The 16,782-nt window shown below is 46.3% G+C and overlaps 1 protein-coding gene across 1 annotated transcript in view; it reads right to left on the bottom strand.

The window, feature by feature from the left end:
• The window catches only part of LOC147685430 (SEC14-like protein 5), a 1,171,342-nt gene that overhangs the window by 505,522 nt on the left and 649,038 nt on the right, over positions 1 to 16,782 (bottom strand). The gene's annotated exons all lie outside the window — the stretch shown is intronic.

The following is a 16,782-nucleotide window of genomic DNA, read 5'->3' as shown; positions in this document are numbered from 1 at the left end:
GTTTGGGCTGGCCTATGCACGGGGACACCTTGTGTGCCCCGGGCATGTCTGATTCTATTCAGCCCTGTCCTACCCAATACACAAAATCCTGTCTGGGGTGGTGCTCGCACCTCCCAAGGCAGGAAACCCTTTGTCCAGGCCACCATCTGCCGAGTTTCGGTCAGCAGCAGGAGGCCAGACTTGTGTCTGTGGTGGCAGCGTCCATTTTGTGAAGCTGAGGCTCTGTTTAACTTTAACCGGGGTTAAGGCTACATACATGTCGTGTCCCTCTAGAAGGGTGGAATGCTATCCCCGTCGCCAGAATTGGCGAGGGGATAGTATTCCAATTCGTATGACACCTTACTCGACATGTTTTGATAAAGCCAAACCAAAGATAGCATTTAACCGCGAGGATTATAATGCACTTAAGAGTATATGGTATGGCAATATCCCGGAACAGCTTAGGGAGTGGTTCCCGACAGCTGCAGACAGGCTCAGCTCATGCCAGAGCACTATCTCCCATATTTCCAAGCACTCTGCCTCCAGGATTGATGAGGCCTTCCATAGGAGTGGCTGATAGGAACATATGTGTCCAGTTTAGGGTTAGGCACAGACATACTGTACCTAAGTAAGAGGTGGTTACACCGACTTACCCCAGCTGAGTGATCAGCCAGTTGTGTCAAATATGGAGGCCAGGCCAGGGGTGGCATAATACATGCTGCAGCCCCTGGTAGGCCTTGGATACACCTATGCCCTGGGCACCTAGGGTGCACTTATACAGGGGCTCATAAGGTGAACCAGTTCCAATTCGTAATGCACCTAGAGTGCATTGGCAGTAATTTAGAGAGAGAACAGCAGGCTGTGGGTCTGATTAGCAGGCCCACAGCCACATTAAGTCAGAAACCAGTGAAGCAAAAAGCAAAAATTTGGGGTGACCATAGGATAGCAGACCCTACTCTCCTACAATGCTTATATGGAAGTTTTACACTCTGAATAAAGCTTTGAATTGATAAAAAAAATTGATTGATTGTGTGAAATCATTTGCTAATTGAGTGGGTACAACAAAAGCTTAACACTGTCCTCTGATACTGCCTTACTGGTTGACCACACTAACACAAATAGAGAGTAAGGTTCTATCTAACTTTGTCTCCGCCTACCTTCGGGGGTTCACTGGACTCTGTGCTCACTGTACCTCACTTGGTATAGTTTATACAGAGCCAGCTTCCTTCATTGGCGGATCAGCGGTGGGATATACAACTTTTCATTTGTTCGACTACTTGGTTACCACCTGATCATACAACATAAATCTTAAAATTGTCTTTAGAATGCTGGTGTTTTCAAATTGGCATTTTTGCAAGATTACTAAAAGTCTTGCTTGTGCCGTGGTTAAGTCCCTTTAGAATTTTAGAAAACTAAAAGTCACTGTAGCTAGGGTTAAAGGTATTAGAAGATTTTTTTAACAATGTCTCAAAACAGGAACCTGCTGTTAGTGAAAATAACCATAATGACATAGAGGACAGGGTTGAGGAGCTTGACCTCACCCCTTACCTTTACTTGTCTTTCAAGGAGGTAAGGTCCCTATGTAAACTTAAAAACATAACCATGGGTCCCCATCCCACCAAACAAAAGCTCCAGGAGCTGTTGGCTGGGTATGCTAAGGACCACCCATCTGAAAATGGTGAAGACCAATCAGATGAAGAAGGAGAGGAAGGGAATGACCTGGTAGATCAACCCCCTCCACTTCCTAGGGAGAAAATGGTTCAAGTACCCTTGACTCCAAGAATCAACCTCTCAGTACCTAGATATCACACAGGTGGGTCAGGTACTTCTGAGGACATTGAGTGCAGGCTCAATCAGGAGGACAACCTTTTAGTAAGGCTGACCAAATTACTGGATCTAGAGACTAGGTTGTTGGTTCTAGAAAAAGAGAGAGCAGAGATGGGACTAGCACCCATCAATGTGGCAGCAATTTACTAAATAAGAATAAAGAGCAATCTAATGATCCTAAAATCCCCAAAGGGATTGTCCCTAAATATGAAGAGAGTGATGATATCACAAAATGGTTCACAGCCTTTGAGAGGGCTTGTGAAATGAGAAAAGTAAAGAAGTCAAACTGGGGGCACTCCTTTGGGAACTGTTCTATGGTAACTGCAGAGACAGACTCCTGACCCTTTCTGGGGAAGATGCTCGGTCTTTTGACCTCATAAAGAGAATTCTGATTGAGGGATTTGGACTCACAACTGAGGAATATAGAATTAGATTCAGAGGGGCTCACAAAACCCAAAACCAATCCTAGATTGATTTTGTAGACTACTCAGTTAAAACACTAAATGGTTGGCTAAATGGACACTATGTGCATGATTTCAATGGACTTTACAATCTGTTTATGAAAGAACATATTTTAAGTAAGTGCACTAATGAAAAGTTACATCAGCATTTAGTAAACCTATGTCTAATTTCTCCCTTAGAATTCGGAAAGAAGGCAGACCACTGAGTCAGAACAAGGGTGACAAAAACAAGCCCTGAGGGTGACCAAAAGAAAGTGGTTACAAAACCTCCCAATGGGAAAGGTGGTGAGAATCCCCAAGACAAAAAGCTTGAGTCTTCAAAAGGGCCCCAAAAACCTACAGAAAGGGATGGGCCCCAAAACTATTTCTAGTCCAATAATAGGTACAGGGAAAATAACTTTGATCCTTTAAAGGCCGGGTGTAACAACTTTAGAAAGTTGGGACACTAAACTGGAGATGCTGCTTGCCCAAACAAGAAGACCTCTAGTCCTACCACAGCTACTCCCGTGGGAGCAAGTCTCCAGATGAGATCTATAGTGTGCCAAGAGCAAATTGGGTTACACACTGAAGCAGTTCTAGTTTCAGAGGGGGAAGTTGAGTGTGCCACTTTAGCTGTGTGGCCACCCAAATTAAAAAAGTACTTACAATACCTTTGGATTAATGGAACTAGGATAGAAGCTCTGAGGGTATAGGTACCAGTGTCACTATGGTGAGAGACACACTGGTTTCCCCTGAGCAATACCTGATTGGAAGAACTTACCCAGTCACCAATGCTAACAGTGTTACCACTAACCATGCAATTGGTGTGTGTAAAAACAAGAGCACATAGCAAGAGACAGGGTGAAAAAGAAGTGTTAGAGCCTGAATGTATGGCCCAACCGTCAAAGAGAAAAAGTAAGAAGACTGGGGAACCAGCTTCCGTACAGCAAAAGGATCAGGACCCCTATTCTCAGGGAGAGGACTTGGACACCCCAGAAGGAACTGAGCCCATGGAGCTTGACCCTTACCAGGTTGATCTCTTTTATTTATTTATAGAGTTTTATATAGCTGAACATGACCCGAATCGGGTATCAGAGTGCTTTACATAGCCAGAGGTGCATTACATGAAGACACATTAATTTATTTAGGATTTTTTGTTAGGCCCGGGGATATTAAGTGATTTGCCCAGATTCACAGGATGTTCTTAGACCCAGGGGGACCCTCTAGGGAAGAGCTGTGCCTTGAACAGCAGGACTGTCCAGCTCTTGAAAGAATGAGGCAGAAAGCTGCTGCACAGGAAAAGGGAATGTCAGTGGTACCCACAGAGCTTATTGGGAAGAGGGACTACTGTATACTGAGGCCAGAGCCCCAAACCTGGAGCCACTAGGAGAGTTGGTAGTGCCTCAGAAGGAGTGACTTTCTACTAACTTTAGCTCATGACATTCCCCTAGCTGGCCATCTGGGCCAGACCAATACTTGGGAAAGGCTAGTTAGCCACTTTTACTGGCCCCAGATGCACCAACAATTAAAGGAGTATGTCTGCTCCTGTGTCACCTGTCAGGCCAGTGGCAAAGCAAGTGGTCCTTCAAAGCCCCCCCCTGATACCACTGCCTGTGGGAGATCCCTTTGAAAGGGTAGATGTGGACATAGTGGATCCACTTGAGCAACCCACAGCATCAGGGAACACATTCATTCTAGTGGTAGTGGATCAAGCCACTTGGTACCCTGAAGTAATTCTCCTAAGGACTACTACAGCTCATGCACTAGCCAAGGCCCTCATTGGTGTCTTCACCAGAGTAGGGATTCCTAAGGAGGTAGTTTCAGACAGAGGTTCCAACTTCATGTCTGCCTACCTAAAACACATGTAGAAAGAGTGTGGACAAGACGTTGAAAGGCATGGTTATGGGGCTCCCTGAAAAACTCAAAAGGAGATGGGATGCCCTCTTACTCTGCCTGTTTTTCGCTTACAGAGAAGTGCCACAGAAGGGAGTAGGGTTTTCCCCCTTTGAACTTCTGTTTGGCCATCCTGTGAGGGGACCACACTGTCTTGGAAAAGATGGTTGGAAGAGGCCTCTGCAAGAACCCAAGCAAGATATTGTGGACTATGTGCTTGGCCTTAGGTCCAGAATTGATGAGAACATGGAAAAGGCATCCAAAAATCTTGAGGCCAGCCAGGAGCTTCAGAAGCACTGGTATGACCAAAAAGCTGCACTGGTTGAATTTCAACCTGGGCAAAAGTATGGGATTTGTAGCCAGTGGCACCAAGGGTACTCCAGGACAGATGAAGTGGCCCTTACCCTATCCTAGAAAAAAAGAGTGAGGTCACCTGCTTGGTTGACCTGGGCACAAGCAGGACACCCAATAGGGTTATGCATATGAACCACCTGAAGCTCTTCCGTGACAGGTTTGACATCACCATGCTGATGTGACTGATGAGGATCAGGAGACAGAGAGTGAACCTCTCCCTGACCTCCTCTCATACAGCCCAAAATATGGGTCAGTTGATGGAGTTTCAGACACCCTCTCTGCCCAACAGCAGACTGATTGCAAACAAGTCTTGCAGCGTATGCTAAGCTCTTTTCCTTGACCCCTGGTCAGACAAACTGGTGTACTCATGATGTCGACACTGGTGACAGTTCACCTGTCAATAACAAAATCTATCGACAGGCTGGTCAAGTCAAGGAAAGCATCAGAGCTGAAGTCAGCAACACGCTGGAGTTAGGGGTTATTGAACCCTCTGAGAGCCCCAGGGCCAACCCAGTGGTTCTTGTCCTCAAACTTCATCCACAGGGTAGAAAGAGAGAAATGAGGTTCTGTGTGGACTATAAAGGGCTCAACTCTGTCATCAAGACAGATGATCACCCTACCCCAAGAGCAGATGAGTTGATAGACAAATTGGGTGCAGCCACATTTCTAAGTACCTTTGACTTAACTGCAGGGTACTGGAAAATTGGCATTGCCCAGGAGCAAAAGAAAAGACAGCATTCTCCACACCTGATGGGCAGTATCAATTTACTGTTATGCCCTTTGTTTTAAAGAATGCCCCTGCCACCTTCCAGAGGATGGTGAACCAAGTCCATGCTGGATTGGAGTCATTTAGTGCAGCTTATCTACATGATATTGCTATCTTTAGCTCCACCTGGCAGGATCACCTGATCCACCTTGGGAAGGTTTTAAATGTCCTGCAAACTGCAGGTCTAACTATCAAGGCATCCAAATGCCAGATAGGGCGGGGAACTGTGGGGTATTCGGGCCACCTTGTTCGTGGAAGCCAGGAACAACCCTTACAGCCCAAGATCCAGGCCATCCTGGACTAGGCAGCTCCAACAACCCAAACCCAAGCCAGGCCATTCCTTGGCTTGGCTGGGTACTACAGGAGGTTTGTGAAGGGATATGGGTCCATTGCGGCTGCCCGCACAGAACTCACCTCCAAGAAGATGGTCAATAAGGTAAACTGGACAGTTGTCCAAAGGCTTTTGAGACCTTGAAAGAGGCTATGTGCACTGCACCAATTCTCAAGCTCCAGACTATGCCAAGCAGTCCATTTTGCAGACTGATGCCTCTGAGCTAGGGATAGGAGTGGTCCTATCCCAGACAAATGATGAAGGCCAATACCAACTGTAGGAAGGTGGATATCTGACTATATGGTTACCTCAACTTTTTGCCTAGTGTTTAGCTGGTTTCATTAGGTACATATCTAATTGGATATTGGGTCACCTTGTGAGCCCCTGTATAGTGTACCAAAGGTGCCCAGGGCATAGGTGCATCCAAGGCCTACCAGGGGCTGCAGCATGTATTATGCCACCCCTGGCTAGCCATCCAAACTGACACCACAGGCTGATCACTCAGCTTGGGCAAGGTTGTGTAATCACCCCTTGCTTAGATATAGTATTCCTATATCTACCCTTATATAGACACATATTGGTTTTTGACTTAGTTGGCCTGGGATCCTGCTATTCAGGGCCCCAGGCTATCTGCTCTCTCTGTAAAATGGACTCCATGTACTTTAGGTACATATCTAATTGGATATTGGGTCACATTGTGAGCCCCTGTATAGTGTACCATAGGTGCATCCAAGGCCTACCAGGAGCTGCAGCATGTATTATGCCACCCCTGGCTGGCCATCCATACTGACATCACAGGCTGATCACTCAGCTTGGGCAAGGTCGTGTAATCACCCTTTGCTTAGATATAGTATTCCTATATCTACCCTTATTTATACACATATATACCTATAAGTCACTCCTATGGCAGGCCTTAAAAATCCTGAAGGCAGAGTGCTTGGTTTTATGTGAGATGGTGCTCTAGCATGAGCTGAGCCTGTCTGCAGCTTTTGGAACCAAGTCCTTATAGCTGTTCTATGATATAGCCATACCATATACTCTTAAGTGCATTATAATCCTCGCTGTTAATGCTAACTTTGGTTTGGCTTTATCAAAACATGTCGTGTAAGGTGTCAAACACTTTGGAATACTACCCCCTTCTGGCTTCTGCTTCTGGCTTGCTCCAGCTTCCCTGTGAAGGAGAAGCTCCCGAGACCTTGCTGGTCTGACCTGAAGCTGATCTTCCCTTCCTGCGTGGATTGCCTTTGCCAAGGCTTGTTCGGTCCAATCCGGATACTGACACCGCCAACAGCTAGATCCGTCGTGGGACAGTCCGTATCCAGCTCCTGGTCATCATCAACGCTTCCTGGTCCACGTGGCTGCAGAGACAAACTTTACATCCTCACCTGATTGCATCTCGACATCGCCTGGTTCCTTCCTGGTTCCTTCCTGGTCACTGGCTAGTGACCCAGACTCTGTCCCCTCTGCTTTCAGGTTCTTCACTGCTTCGATCCACCCTTGGATCCACCCGGACATTTTCCTCCTGGTCACCTGCAGCACTTTCTTGCAGCTTTCCATAGGATTCAGCGACGAAACCCGACACGAAAGAACACCTATGCACCCGGCTTCCCTGGGTGAGGTAACTCGAGTACTCCGGTGCTCCCGTGGGTAACAACTATCCAAGTGTCCTAGTTTAACTGAGTTTTCCCGTAGTCCACCCGGAAGTGTCCGAAATCTACTACTTTGTAACTTTTACGTTCCCATTGAAACTCTATGGTAACCCGCGTGTGTATTTAGACACTGCACACACATCCTGTGGGACTCCTACTTCTTAACCTTTGGTTGTTCAGTGTAACCCCAGTGATTTCCTAGGCCCTAGGCCTACTCACCTTTTCTTGAAGTGGTTCTTATACAACTTACTTAGTATATGGTTCGTGAGGCCCGTAGGGCAGAATTGCATTTGTGCAACTTATAGTATGCTTGAGTAACTTGTGCTGTATCTCAAACTCTGACCTCATAAAGAGTGCAGAGGGGTTGTGTTAGTAATAAATACATATATATTTGATATATACCTTGTGTGGTGTCCTTTCATTTGATATTCAAGGAATTATTATTGGTATAACAGCTGGCTTCACATGCTCTCTGAAGTTTTAGCCTAAGACTGCTTTGTCCATGCTACCACTAGGATAGCTGGTCTATAAGGTTGACTTTACATCTATCACCATAAGGGTTGTTTGGACTGGTGCAAGGTGTCCACTAGAATAGTGGACATCATATAGCAGGCCAACTTCTCACACCAACCTTTTGCTTTTATAAGTAGAAAGCTTCTACCCAGGGAGCAGCGTTGAAGTGCCATTGAGAGGGAGGCTTTGCTGTGGTTTGTTCCCTGAAGAAGCTGAGACCATACTTGTTTGGTACTCTCTTCCTAGTTCAAACTGATCACAGACCTCTCAGATGGCTAATGCAGATGAAAGGTGAACATCCTAAACTGTAGAGGTAGTCAATCTCCCTGCAGGGAATGGACTTTGTACTGGAACACAGACCTGGGACTTCCCATGCCAATGCAGATGGACTTTCAAGGTTCTTCCACTTAGAAAATGAAGACTCTCTAGGGAAAGGGTAGTCTCATCTTCTTTCGTAAGGGGGGGGGGGGTTGTGTGAGAAAGTGCCCTCTTTCTGCATGGTTGCCCCCACTTTTTAATGAATTGCTGATGTGCTTTGACTGAGTGTGCCCTGGGCTCCTGCTAATCATGTACCCAGGGTCTATGTTCCTCCCCTAAAACTGCTCTGAAGCCTAAACCCAATTGGCAACCTCTGGCCACAGGTCAATCCTTGGTAAATGGTACTACAGGTACCCAGGGCACTCAGACCAGAGATGGCCTCTAAGGGCTGCAGCACTTATTGTGCCACCCTTAGAGGTCCTGAACCCTTACACACACACACTGCCTTTGCAGGGTGGATGTTTTGGTGCTGAACAAAGTGAAGAGTCAACATGACACATATCTCTGTGTGCCATGCCTACAATCCACTGCCCTGGCATAGATCAGTCACCCCTATAGCTGGGTGCACTACACCAGTGGTGAGGGTACAGGTGCATGAGCCATGTACCCCTACTGTGTCTAAGTCCATTCTTACAAAACAACAATGGGAGAGGTAGGGAGAATCAAGGACACTCTCTCAGTCCCCGGTTAGATGCAAGTAAACAAGGAAAGAGAGGTCAAATCAGTCTCAGAACTGCCACAAGGATGGAGTGAGATAGATAAGGATCACACACTCACTTTGGGTGGATAGGAAGGCCCTCACACACCAACCTAGTCAGTGTCATGCTTCATCACTGGGCCCCACCAAAGAGGCCGAGTGCCTCTTTGGTGTGCTGCGACGCCAGAAAGACTGCGGAGCTGGTTGTGTGAAGAGGGGCGTGTTGTGAGGGTAAATAAAATTAAAAGTGTCTAAAAGGGTATCAGTAAAAAGAAGTTTAATGAGTGATCCCTAAGACACGGATAGAGAGTATTATGTGTCTGAATTTAGTTGCCAAGGTTTAGGATTGGTTAAATTCAGAGAATACATTAAGTCAGTCAGTCAACATGTTTCTGCCATATGGGTTCAATTTACCAAGGCATTCATCAGGACTATACCCCGGCGGTATGGACTCTCTAATCGTCCACCCTGACCTGGGGGCGTGAAAGTGAAAATTATTATAAAAAAGGGTGAAAAAAGTGCTTTAGAAACAATGGAAGAGCAGGTCGCTCATTCCCAAAAAATGCTCCAAACTCAGGAGTATCTCAGCACTTTAAAAATGGGCGCTACTTGCACCATGGGTCTCGGGAGGGGGGTTGGAGCGTGCCTGGCACATCACCCTCAACGCTCTCTGCCCGCTGAAAAACCTCTGTTCAGCCTCAGAACCGGACCCCGACGATGTATTCTCTGAATTTAACCAATCCTAAACCTTGGCAACTAAATTCAGACACATAATACTCTCTATCCGTGTCTTAGGGATCACTCATTAAACTTCTTTTTACTGCTACCCTTTTAGACACTTTTAATTTTATTTACCCTCACAACACGCCCCTCTTCACACAACCAGCTCCGCAGTCTTTATGGCGTCGCAGCACACCAAAGAGGCACTCGGCCTCTTTGGTGGGGCCCAGTGATGAAGCATGACACTGACTAGGTCGGTGTGTGAGGGCCTTCCTATCCACCCAAAGTGAGTGTGTGATCCTTATCTATCTCGCTCCATCCTTGTGGCAGTTCTGAGACTGATTTGACCTCTCTTTCTTTGTTTACTTAAGTCCATTCTTAGACATTGTAAGTGTAGTGCTGCCATTACGAGTATATGGTGCTGGGAGTTTCTTCATTACGAACTCCACAGCACCATAATGGCTACACTGAAAACTGAGAAGTTTGGTATCAAACTTCTCACCAAATTAAACCCACTCTGATGCCATTGTGGGATTTAATGAAAAATGCCCACAGAGGGCATCTTAGAGATTCCCACAGAGGGCATCTTAGAGATTCCCCCTGAAAACTGAAACACCTCTAGGTCCAGGCACCAGACATGTTTCTGGACCCCTGGGCCGAGAGCCTGCTTCTCTCTGGGGCCTGAAACAGTGCACATATTGGGATGAGGTGCCAAGCCTCCTCCCTCAGGATGGACAGGGTTCACGAAGGGGAAGCTTTAAAGGCTTGCCGCCTTTGTGAGCTTCCCCAGGCCACTTGCTGCTCTCAGCAACTGGTCCCCACTGGTTCTGATCCCCACTATGGGTGGGAGAACTGGCGTGAAAAACAAGTGAGGAAGAGAAGTGCGTCCACCTCTGCCAACTCCACCCCTCAGGTGGGGGAGGCGAGATGAAGCACAACTCTCAGTCCATGCCATCTTCAAGATGGGGGACTCAGCCAACGAGGAGCAGGCTCATGCCCCCCTCCCACTGGAGGGTGGCATAATAGGGGTATACCCACCCCAGGACAGGGACCCATTGGTCCCTTCCTTTTACCTTCCCTGTAACGCCCCTAAACCTAGTATTTAGGGGCACCCCAGAACCATGCTTCCCCAGACAAGAACCTGCAAGAAGAAAAAGTACTGAACAGCCGTGCAGCATCTAACAAGAGAAAGACGCCCACTTACTTGGCCCCAGCTCTATCGGCCTGTCTCTACCTCAAAACTGCTCCTACGAAATCCTGGTGTGTCGTGTAGCCAGCAACCTCAAAAACGCCAGAAGACCTGCCTGCCTTCAAGCACAAAGCCTTTGTCTCCCGTGAACACCGGTTTTCTTCACCTGCAACCACTGGCTTCGGCCGGACACATGAAATCCACCCCACTCTGAACCAGCCGTCCACGGCCGGAGCTCGAGTGGGCAAACACCACAAGGAGGTCACCTCGGCAATCCTGACCCGAGATCCGGTGGCGCCTGACCTGCCTCTAGCCTCCAGCCGACGCCTGCAGCCTAAATCCAGAGGGCCCCCTAACCACAACCAGGAGCTGAAAAGAAGATCTGACACCAAAAGGCACCCCTGCATCCAATGCCCCAGGACTTTGTGTGCCCAAACCAATGGTGCCTAACCAACCCCTAACTTTCCAACCTACCTCTCAAAGTGGTGGTCGCACTCAGAAGGCCTTGGTCCCCGAGCCTGCAGTGCCTTTGCAAACCGGAGGTGCCCCATTGAAACCAACAGGGCGTCTGACATTGAAACAGCACCCTGCACCTGCCACCTTAGTGCCGCTGAGGGTGCACCTTTGGTGCTAATTTGTTTCACCCTTTGCCCTGAGCTAAAGTCCAGGAGCTTTTCTCCCACAGCCCCGTGGCCTGCTTGCCAGCAGCCACCAATCAGAGGCCCACTATCCCCCATTGGATAACATTGAGCCTCAGCACTCTGCACGCGGCCGCCCTAGTGACGCTGAGGGTGTAACGAGAGTGAATCCTTGACCCTGTGGGAACCCTTTATTCTACCCCCAGAAGCTCCCCTTGTTCTACTCCCAGAAGCTCATCTCCAAAGACTGATTAGTTACCAGGTAACAGTTAAGTTATTTCTCTCCATAGGAATCCATTGACTGTTTTTCTCTGAAAAATGTTTTAAGTGTGGAGTTGATTTGTATGGAAACCAGAAAAGTAACAATTATGCAAAACAGATTTTACTTACCTTTTCTCTATGAAATGTCCCAGTGTGATATCTGGGCATATCACACTGAGGAATAAAAGGAATCTCAAAAGGAATCTCAAAAGTAACGTAAAAGTAATTTACCTGTAATTGTCATTGCAATTTCGATTCAAGTATATGTACAGCATTTCACAGTATTGCATTACCAGTAATTCAAACTGTAACCATTGCAAAAAAAGATTTGCAGGAGATTCTTGGTAGGAAAACTTTGGGGGATCTATGCAAGCCATACCTCCCTGGAGCCCCCCCCCCCCCCCCCCCCCCCCCCCCCCCCCCCCCCCCCCTCCGGTCTCTAGTTTTCAGAAATGTGTCAGTTTGGAAGGTTTCCAAGTGCGGGCTCAATAACCCAGGTGACCTCATTGCAAAACCAGGTAGTTTTGTGATAGGTAATTTTGATGTCTCCACAATATGTTTTAGGCCCTTCCCTGCTGCGGGCACTTCACCCACCCACACAAGTGAGGTACCATTTTTATCGGGAGGCCTGGGGAATATGTGGTAGGAAATGTGTGTCAGCCCAGTGATCCCACAGCATCTGATTTTTTCAGCTAGATTGGAGGTTTGCAGGGGATGCTGAGTAGGAAAACGTTGGGGGATCCACACAAGCCACACTTTCCCGGAGTCTCATGGATGTCTAGTTATCAAAAATGTCTTGGATTTTTAGGTTCCCCTAGATGTCTGCAAACGCTGGACCAAAAATACAGGTGCTCACCTATCTATCACAAAACAACCTGGCTTTTCAAGGGGTCACCTGGGTTTTTGGCACCGTGCTCGGTGGCCATCTAGGGAAACCTACCAAACTCACACATTTCTGAAAACTAGAGACCCAGGGGGCTCTGGGTGGTATGGCCTGTGTAGATTCCTCAACGTTCTCTACCCATAATCCTGTGCAAACCTCAAATGTAGCTGAAAAAAATTACATTTTCCTCACTTTTCTGTGTGGGCACGTTGAGGTGTCAACGGGATGACACAAGTTTTCTACCACCCAGTGGTTCCCTAGGTCTCCCGATAAAAATGGTACCCACTTGTGTGGGTAGGCATAGGGGCCGCAACAGGAAATGGCCCAAATCGTTCTGTGGAGACTTCAAAATGATACCGCACTTGTGTGGCTGTCCATTGCAGGATTGACTAAAAACTTATTTTTTAAAGAAATGTAGCACTTAGAATTCGCTGTGCTACACCCTTAATCCCTCTCTTTTTGGCCCTCCCCAGTCACAGGCCCTTGGTCCACCCAAACAAGTGAGGTATCATTTCACTCGGAAGAACAAGGGAAATGCTGGGTGGTAGGACATTTCTGCTGGCACGGTGATCCCACACAGAAATGTTTGGAAAAATAGATATTTCCAGCTAAATTTGAGGTTTGCAAGGGATTCTGGGTAGGGAAAACGTTAAGAGATCCACGGAAGCCATACTTCCCTGGACTCCCCAGTGTTTCTAGTTTTCATAAATGTGTGGTTTTGATAGGTTCCCCTAGATTGCCGTGAGCCCAGGGCCAAAAACCCATGTGCACCCCCTGCAAAACCAGGTCATTTTATGAGAGGTAATTTTGAAGTCCTCTCAATATATTTTGGTCCCTTGCTTGTCACGGGTACTTGACCCACCCACATGAGTGAGGTACCATTTTCATCGGGAGACCTGGGGGAACACTAGGTGGTAGGAAATTTGTGTCAGCCCCGTGATCCTACAACTTTCTCACACAAAAAGTTGAGAACAATTTGATTTTTACAGCTACATTTGAGGTTTGCAGGGTATTCTGGATAGGGAAACATTGGGGGATCAACGCAAGCCATACCTCCCTGGACTCCCCCAGATGTCTAGTTTTCATAAATGTGTGGGTTTAGTAGGTTTCCCTACCTGGCCGATGAGCCCGGGTCAAAAAAGCCAGGTGCCCCCCCTTGCAAAACCAGGTCGTTTTGTGATACATTATTTTGATGTCTCCACAATATGTTTTGGGCCCTTGCCTGTCACGGGTACTTGACCCACCCACACAAGTGAGGTACCATTCTTATCGGGAAACTTTAGGGATTGTGGGGTGGGGGAATATTTGTGGACCCATGCAGATTACAGATCTTTCCATCACAGAAATGTGGAGAAATAATTTGTTTTGTTTTATAAAGTTTGAGGTTTGCACAGGATTCTGGGTAACAGAACATGGTAAGATCCACACAAGTCACTCCATCCTCGATTGCCTTGGGTGTCTAGTTTTCAAAAATGTATGTATCGTTTTTCTACGTTTCCCTAGGTGCCGGCAGGTCTAGGGTTCCAATTCTACAGCTAGGTACTTTGCAAAAAAAGGGTCAGTTTTCACTGTAAAAAATGTGGTGTGTCCACGTTGTGTTTAGGGCCATTTCCTGTTGCGGGCACTAGGCCTACCCAGACAAGTGAGGTATGATTTTCATCTGCACACTTTGAGGAATGTGGGTTGGGTGGAATTTTGTGGATTCACACAGATTCCGAATTTTCCCATTAGAGAAATGTGAGAAAAATTTGTTTTTTGGGACAAATTTTGAGGTTTCCAAAGAATTCTGGGTAACAGAAACTGGTGAAATCCAGACAAATCACCCCATCCTGGATTTCCCTGGGTGTCTATTTTTCAAAAATGTATTGGTGTTCTAGGTCTCCCTAGATGCCGGCAGAGCTAGGGTTTAAAATCTACAGCTAGGCACTTTGCAAAAAAAGGACCAGTTTTTACTGTAAAAATGTGGTGTGTGCACTTTGCGTTTTGGGCCGTTTCATGTCATGAGCACTAGGCCTACCCACACAAGTGAGGTACTATTTCTGTTGGAAGACTTTGGGAAATGCAGGTTTGGTTGAATTTTGTTGATCCACGCAGATTCCAGAATTTTCCATCACAGAAATGAGTGGAAATGTGTTTTTTGGACTAAGTTTGAGAATTGCAAGGGATTCTAGGTAACAGAAGCTGGTGAGAGCCATCAAGTCACCTCATCATGGATTCCTCCGGGTATCTACTTTTCAAAAATGTATAGTTTTGCTAGGTTTCCTTAGGTGCCGGCTGAGCTAGGTTTCAAAATGCACAGCTAGGCACTTTGCAAAAAAGGGTCTGTAAAAATGTGGAGAGCCCATGTTGCGTTTTGGGCAATTTCCTGTCACGGGCACTAGGCCTAACCACACAAGTGATGTACCATTTGTATCAGGAAACTTAAGGGGAACACAGAATTGTAGGACAACTGTTATTACCTATTGGCTTTCGATGCATTTTTGCGTCCCAAATGTAAGTCAATGTGTAAAAAAGAAGTAACTTTAAAAAATGTCCTATAATTCACATGTTAGTATGGGTACCCACAATTTCTGGGATGTGCAAATAGCTACTGTTTCTAAACTCTATATTTTGTTCCCATTCGGGAAGTACATTGGTGTCCTTCATACCTATTTTTCACTCTTTATATTTTACCAAATGAATTGTTATATACCCTGCACAAAATGAAAAACCATTGCAAGATGTTGCTCAGTTATTGGCTCTAGGTTCCTCGGGTTCTTGGTGAACCTACAAGTCCTATATCCTATATATCCCCACAATCAGCTGATGTAATTGCTTTTAAAAAAATCTGTCATATTTAGAAAAAGTTACAGGTTAAATGGTTGGCACAAATGGCTATTTTTTCAACTCATTTTCAATTTTTATTACGTTCAACTGTTAGGTTCTATGAAAAAACCTTGACGGGTCTACGCAAATGACACCTTGCTGACCTCAGAATGTTGTCTAATTTTCTGAAATGTGTAGCTGTCCAAGATCCATTATTGCTTTCATACCCATTTCTACCACTAACTGGAAGGAGATTGTAAGCCTAAAAAATTGCACAAATGGACTCCGTCCCAGTAAAATGCCAAAACTGTGTAAAAAGATTAGGTTTTCTGACAAAAGTGTCAGTCCCTGAAAGCTGGGAAGATGGTGATTTCAGCACCACAAACCCTTTGTTGATACCATTTGCAGGGAAAAAAACTGACGCTTTCTTCTGCAGCACTTTTTTTCCCATCCCCCCCGTCAAAAAACAAAATAGCTATATTTGGGCTAATTTCTGGGTCCCTTCCAGGAGAATCAAAAAACCTGGGTACCTTTAGAATTCCCATGAAGTTGGAAGAAAAGAACGCAAATTTGGCATGGATACCTTATGTGGTCAAAAAGTTAAAGGGGCCTAAGCGCCAACTACCCCAAATAGCCCAAAAAAGGCTTAGCATGGGGGAGGCCTAGCAGCCAAGGGGTTAAATGAACACCCATTGACTGCTGTGCATCACCTGCCTTGCGTCACTGTAGCTTCACAAGAAACTGCAGATTCTAAATTTAAAAGAGGTAAACCACTCAGCTTTTTTAATAAGCTGATATGCATGTTATGTTATGTTAAAATCAATTTATAAAGCGCTCGTACGCCCGTGGGCTTCATGGCGCTATAGGAAGTGTGAAGAATCCGAACAACATAACAACATATGCATGACAATCCTTTTACTTGTGGTACGGTGACTTAAAATGCGTTACTAAAGCGAGATGTGTCACTCTTGACAGAGCTGGGAGTGCAATTGCCGGGACTGTCCTGGGATAGACTGAGACAGTCTCCAACTTGCTGGGTCTGTCCCAGCAACAGCAGTACAGTTGTCAGTCATGGGAAGATTAAATACAGAAAGAACATTAATCAAATGAGCATTATTCTCCAATAGATCAGTGCCCAGGGAAAGCTAACAGGAGTGGATATGTTTCAATCAAATGTAAGATTATGTGGCTAGCAGCCGCGGTCGGTATTGGGATGACCTGCAGGGCGGTGATGTGGGGAGGGGGAGGGGCAGGGTGGGGGGTAGTAATGTATGGATTACGGAGTTTTACAGATAAGTAAACATATAAATAAATAAAACGAATTTCGTTGGTGCAATGCATCACCAAATGCGATGCAGTGCGCGCAACGAATCTAAGGGTGGATCTGAGATGTGAAGAACCTGAAAGCAGAGGAGACAGAGTTTGGGCCACTAACCAGTGACCAGGGCAGCAATAGAAAGATGCCACCAGATGTCGGGTGATATCAGGTGAAAAGGTGAAGTTTGTCTCTTCCGCCAGG

This window comes from Lissotriton vulgaris, chromosome 10 (genome assembly GCF_964263255.1).
Source record: "Lissotriton vulgaris chromosome 10, aLisVul1.2, whole genome shotgun sequence".
Taxonomy (NCBI): Eukaryota; Metazoa; Chordata; class Amphibia; order Caudata; family Salamandridae; genus Lissotriton; species Lissotriton vulgaris.
Note: the sequence above shows the minus strand (reverse complement) of the source record. Positions and strands in the feature narration are given on the sequence as shown.